Genomic DNA, 6,574 nt, shown 5'->3' on the forward strand with positions numbered 1-6,574 from the left:
GCTGTTATATTTTTAAAGTTCTGTGTATATTTTAAATAATAAATTTTTCTCGGACTGTAATATTAAAGTTTGGAAAAACACCTCCCAGGGCTTGTAAACTATGAACTCCTCAGTATAGAAGAATGCAGGAGAGAGGAAAAGAGGAGAGAAAGATAAAGTCTAATCCTTCTGGTAAACTGCCTCCTATACTTTAAAAGACACATAGAAGTAAACAATAGTCTTCATTAATATGAGGAAATATTGAAAGCATGGTAGTCTGAAGGAATGCAATTTTATAAGCCTGTCTGGAAAATCCAGATGTATCTCTCAAATTCTGCTGATACCCATTACAGAACTCCTTGCAAAGGTACCCATAGACATGTACAAATAAACAAAAGTTTCTTTTCAGCTCTACAACATACTGCTGTGATTGTTTAAGCAATTTTGAAGGTCACACCCATTTCAGACAAGCAGGCACAGTCAGGGAGAGAAAATTTAGAGAAATTGTGTGGAAGCCCAAAGTTCTAAAAAAAAAAAAAAATCCAGTTAGGTTCTGGCCAGCACCTGAAAGATTAAAAACAGAAAAGGAAAGAAATACACCTTTCTGACTCAGACTCTGTGGGCAGAGCTAAGTGAACTTCATGATGGTCAAGGTTGCTGGGGTGAAGGAAGCAGTTTTGCAGGAAGAAAAAGAACACGGTTTCACTAAAGAAAAATTATTCTGTCCATCTCTTTAATGTGGTATAAGGTGAACCCACTTCCAAAGGGGTGGTCCTACCTTCCTGAGGGATGTCCTATTAGGTACATCGTTAAAGCTGTCCAACTGGAATGTTTTATTATTACTTTAACATGTTCCACTGAAGAAACAACACTGAAATAATTGAGAAACCAGATCAGGATTGCAGCTGCCACAGTGCACCAGGACAATTTTGACTTTTAACCTGGACAGAAACTGGTTACTTTTCTTTGGAGTCATTTTACACTAAACTTTCTAGCCAATTTTGTTGCTGTTGGAGAGGCAAAAATCACTGAAGCAAATATGAGCAAAGTAGAATGTTAGACATATATGAAAATGCCATAGCTAAACACATTGTTTTTCATGCTAAGTAAAAGTAAATAAAAGCAATGTAACTCCTAAACACTTGTGGGTACTTGTTCAGAAATGGAAACAAATAATCACTAACTAAAATTTAAAATATGATGTGACCTTCAAGAAGTATGAGAAGTGAATTACTGCCTGCTGCAAAAGAAAGAGTTTTGGATTTTTGCATTATCTTCCCTTTAGAAAAGCCAACTGACTTTCTATATGCTTCATGGTCATTATATCTGCTTACAGTTGTTATTTACATTTAAATATGAGTCACGATTCATAGGCTCATATGTGTGAATACCTTTTCCCTGGCTGGCAGTTGTCTTTGGGAAGACTGGGGAATCTTTTGGACATGGAGTCATGCTATGGCCTCCTCTGACCTCCATTGCTACTATGTTGTTTACAAGGACTTTCCTGTCATAGTGGACTCGATCCTTCTGGATCTGTAAACTCTCTGCCTTTAAGTTGTTTTTATCTGGTTATTTTATCACACCAAAGAGAAGGTAAGCAATACAGACAGAGGTATTCTGAAGTGCTGCCATTGATGCTATAAACCAGGCCCTGTGATTCTTAGACCTTTGCAAAGAGCTTGTTGGAGGAATGTGGATATTTAAAAATTTGGGCAAGAAAAAACCATCAAAGAATGTAAGCAAGGCTTAATGGGCTGTACTGGTGAGAGTTTGGATGACAGAGAATAATGTGGTCTGTGCCAGGCTTGGCTCATTAGATTCAGCAGAAACAAAGTCTCAACTGGGAACTGGGATACACGCATTCTGTTTGCATTATCCCTATGTCTGAAGAACATATATATATTCTTATGTACGTATATATGAATACTTGTATATATATACATATGACATATATTTGTCTTATGCCCATGTGTATATTCATATATATGGGTATATATACATGAATATAGAAGAATGTATATGAATATATACATATATATAGGCAGGGGACAAAAATACTGCATATATGCATACATATACATATGTAAATGAGAGAGAAACAAGCATAGCACAAAGAAATAAAAAATGTGGACAACATGGTTTATTGAGGAAGGGAGTTTGAGTAAGCTTAACTTGTACAAAAGCGTAAAATTGAGAGATAATTTTAATTGTTAGAGAAATATAGAGAACCCATTTAATTTGTCCTGGGACAATAGTAAAAGTGCCCTGTAGATAAGACTCTATCCTTTGATTATTCCAAGTTGTGAAAATACAAATTAGTTGGAAAGGGGAAAGAAACCTGAGAGCAATTTATAACTTTGACCTATAGGGATCAGGCTCCATCTCTAGACAGTAGACATACCTGATGGTGCCATCAGTACTGTACTGATTTTGAAAGCATGAAGAATACAATATTGAAGGATAAATACATTTATACTCTATGGCTGCTGAGAATAGCCAAGGACAAACAATAACAGGCAGACTGTCAGTCAGAGACAGCTGTGGGCTAAGAGAGACTACAAGTGGTACAGGTGAAAGACTAGGGGACATGAGGTGATCCGAAGTTCTGGAGAGGAGCCAGCTTTATCTGAAACTGCAGATGCTAGATGCTGGAGATAGTGACCTGCAGGATTTTGTATTGGCTTTGCTGGGTTTCATTCTTGCTTTTAACCTATCTTTCCTGTTTCTCTACTATTCCTGTGCCCCTCATTTTTTAATGGGAACAAATACTTTGTACCATTGTATGTGGGAACTGTGTAACTTGCTTAGATTGTTATAGAGTACTCAAGTAAGACATTTCTGTGAATCTCAGTAGAATTTGAACTTCTAAACTGTGTTAGAACTGGAAGACTATGTGGACTTTGAATTTAGGCTGAGTGCATTTTGGATTGAGATAGCCCTGAGTCTATGAGGGCCAAGAGTAGAATGTCATACGTCAAGTATGGATAGTTCCTCCTTAAGCTCTTGTGATTGAACATCTGGGTCCCCAATTGGTAGTTCTCCTTGAGAAGCTTGCGGTCCCTTACAAATGTGTAACCGCATTAGGGGAAGTGAGTTACCAAGGTAGGCCTTGATGTTTACAATTCAATGTGTTGTTTTTGTTTTTATTTTTGATGTTATTTTTTTAATCTTTCCTAGTTTCTTCATTTTCTTGAATATTTGTGCTAGAAAAAAGTCTTCAGTAAGAAGTATATCACAAAAATAAAAGAGAAATTTGCAGAATTAAACATAATTGCACAAATGAGTAAATCATCTATCTATCTTTGATCATATCCTTCCTGAATCTTTGGCTAAGGGCATGTGACTCTAGAGTCACTATGATTCTAACTAGATCAGAAAGTAGCTGTTTTTCTCCTCTTTCTATTAAGGGCTCAGAGGCTTTATCTGATTTGCTTTGGTTCTTTCTGTCTGTGGAAGACTGACAGGTCCAAAGGCAGTAAGAGCCAGGATGAAGTATTTGTATCTTTTAACCCATGTACCACTTCAAGGGAAGTTTCCTGCAAATTTCCTATGAAAATCTTTAATTTATTTCTCAGTTCCAAGGCATCTCATTTCTGTGGTATTTCCTTAGTGCGGCTAAACCGCACTTCAAACTTTCGCCTGGCAGTAGCTCTGCTTTCTGGCAAGAGCTCAGCGTTTTAGAGCTGACCTTGGGTTGCAGAGCCTGCATTATATTCTTCCCTGAAATACTGCGGTCTGAAACTCATGCACTGCTCCAAAGGCCTGCTTCTCTTTCCTGTACCAAATTGATGTCATATATCGTTGAGATAGACAATTGAACTTACATGCTACCAGAGCAAATGTCTTACTTTTCCCTAGGAGTGTTTAGCTATTTTTTGTTTGTTTGTTTCTGTTGCTGTAGTTTATTTTGGTTTCATATTTCTAGCAAAAGATGATGTTATGTATTCCTAGATTGGTCAGAGGTCCTTCTGGGGAACTCAAATTGGATCCTACTTGACATGAGTTATTGGAAACATTTACTCAATTATACTCCACTACATATATATTATGACCTAGAGAACAACCTATGTTGGAGATAAATAAAATCATGGAATCAGGAAATCATTTTTATAAAGGGAAACACATTTTTATACATTCTTTATACGAGTATTCTTGCATAAAAGTACGTGTGTGTGTGTGTGTGTGTGTGTGGTATGTGTGTGTGTGTGTGAACATCAGAGATGAAAGTACTTCAGACTCAGTTACCTTGCCAACTTCTTACTATTTGTTACAATTGCCCAGCACTACAAGAGCTGAAATTAGAGTATCCCTTTAGTAACTTGCCCATCTTGCTGCACACTTTTTTGTTGCTGTTGGATTTTTTGTTTATTTGATTTTTTTGACACAGGGTTTCTCTCTATAGCTCTGACTGTCCTGGAACTCACTGTGTAGACCAGGCTGGTTTCGAACTCAGAAATCCACCTGCCTCTGCCTCCCAAATGCTGGGATTAAAGGTGTGCACTGTCTCTGCCAGGCTTGCTCTAGATTTCCGATGCTTACATTTCTATAGTAAATAGAAATGTTTTTGGGGTAAAAACTTTCCTGAAACATAGAGATTCCCTTAAATTTTCTTCCTCTGAATCTTGTCTTAAAATCTTCACCATAGGTTTGGCTTGTTTATTTGTTTCTGCAATTTTTAGGTGTCAAGTTTAAGTGCAAGAGCTAGACATGGAGAGAATTGCTTATATTCTAATCACTCAGAGACAGCAGAAGCAGAATCATAAGTACAAGACCAGCTGTAGCAATGTAGAATTTGTCTCAAAAAAAAAAAAGAATTTACAAATCACATGTAGTACTTTTATATTAATCAAATAATATCAATTAACATTTCTAGTGGATGAATTCTTATGGTCTATAAAAGTATTACCAGTAGAGAAGTATATTTAGCATTTCATACAGCATAGGGGACAAAAAATTATAAAAAGAAATAAGTGCAGTATATACACAGGGCAATGAGAGATGGACAACAGAGGGGAAATATATCACTTTTCTGAATAGGAGGAAAATTTAGTGTTTTATTGTCATTCACAAAGTTAGAACATTATTAATGTTGAAATAAACTCACATGTTATGGCCTACTACTTAACTTGGTTTAGTGGTGACACTTTCTCTGTTAATTTTCAGAAACGGGCAGTATAAGTTATGAGTGGGAAAGATAGGAAAAACTGCACTCTGGGAAATCTTATTGAAAGTTGGCAATTAACTTTCTTCCAGAAAGCATCTACTAAAAAGATGCAAATTGGCTCTCTGCTCCTCTCTGTTGCAGAGACAGCCACATCTTCTTGGGCAATGCCAGCCTCGTCCTGTAGACAAAATGGTGAAGGTCAGTGTGAACGGATTTGCCAGTATTGGGTGCTTGGTTGCCAGGTATGCCTTCTGCTCTGCATCTGGCAAAGTGGAGATTATTGCCATCAATGACCCCTTCATTGACCTCAACTACATGGTCTACATGTTCCAGTTTGACTCCACCCAGGGCAAATTCAATCACACAGTCAAGGCTGAGAATGGAAGTTTGTCATCAATGGGAAGTTTATTACCATCTTCCAGGAGTGAGATACCACTAACATCAAATGGGGTGATGCTGGTCATGAGTATGTTGTAGAGTCTACAGGTTTCTTTAGTACCATGGAGAAGGCATGGGCCCATTTGAAAGGTGGAGGCAAAGGGTCATCATCTCCTCCCCTTCTGCCAATAACCCCATGTTTGTGATGGGTGTGAACCATAAGAAATATGACAACTCACTCAAGATTGTCAGCAATGCATCCTGTACCACCAACTGCTTAGCTCCCCTGGCCAAGGTCATCCATGATAATTTTGACATTGTGGAAGAGCTAATGACCACCATCCATGCCATCATTGCCACTCAGAAGACTGTGGATGGCCCCTCTGGGAAGCTGTGGCGTGATGGCTGTGGGGCTGTCCAGAAAATCATCTCTGTATCTACTGGTGCTGCTAAGGCTGTGGGCGAGGTCATCACAGAGCTGAAAGGAAAGCTCACTGACATGGCCTTCAGTGTTCCTACCCCCAAAGTTTCCATTGTGGATCTCATATGCTGCCTGGAGAAACATGCCATGTATGATGACATCAAGAAAGTGGTGAAGCAGGCTTCTGGGCCCACTAAAGGGCATCCTGGGCTACACTGAAGACCAGGTTGTCTCCTGTGACTTCAACAGCAATTCCCACTTTTCCACCTTTGATGCTGAGGCTGGCACTGCTCTCAATAACAATTTGTAAAGCTCATTTTCTGGTATGACACTGAATATGGCTACACCAACGGGGTTGTGGACCTCATAGTCTATATTACCTCCAAGGAGTTAGAAGCCCTAGATTGCCCACCCCAGCAAGGACACTGAGAGCAAAAGAGAAGCCCTCGATTGCTGAGGAGTCCCTGTCCTAACTTGGCCCCCAACACTGAGCATCTCCCTCACAATTTCCATCCCAGAACCCCCCAATAACAGGAGGAGCCTAGGAAGCCCTCCCTACTCTTTTGCATACCATCAATAAAGTTCACTGCACCCACAGAAAAGTGATGCAAATTTTCTGTTTCATAAAGATG

The 6,574-nt window shown here is 38.8% G+C and overlaps 1 pseudogene; it reads left to right on the plus strand.

Moving 5' to 3' along the window:
* The first annotated feature begins 5,332 nt into the window (after positions 1-5,332).
* On the plus strand, positions 5,333-6,371 carry LOC127677253 (glyceraldehyde-3-phosphate dehydrogenase-like; annotated as a pseudogene).
* The last annotated feature ends 203 nt before the right edge of the window (positions 6,372-6,574 follow it).

The sequence above is a fragment of the Apodemus sylvaticus genome, chromosome 2 (genome assembly GCF_947179515.1).
Source record: "Apodemus sylvaticus chromosome 2, mApoSyl1.1, whole genome shotgun sequence".
Lineage (NCBI taxonomy): Eukaryota > Metazoa > Chordata > Mammalia > Rodentia > Muridae > Apodemus > Apodemus sylvaticus.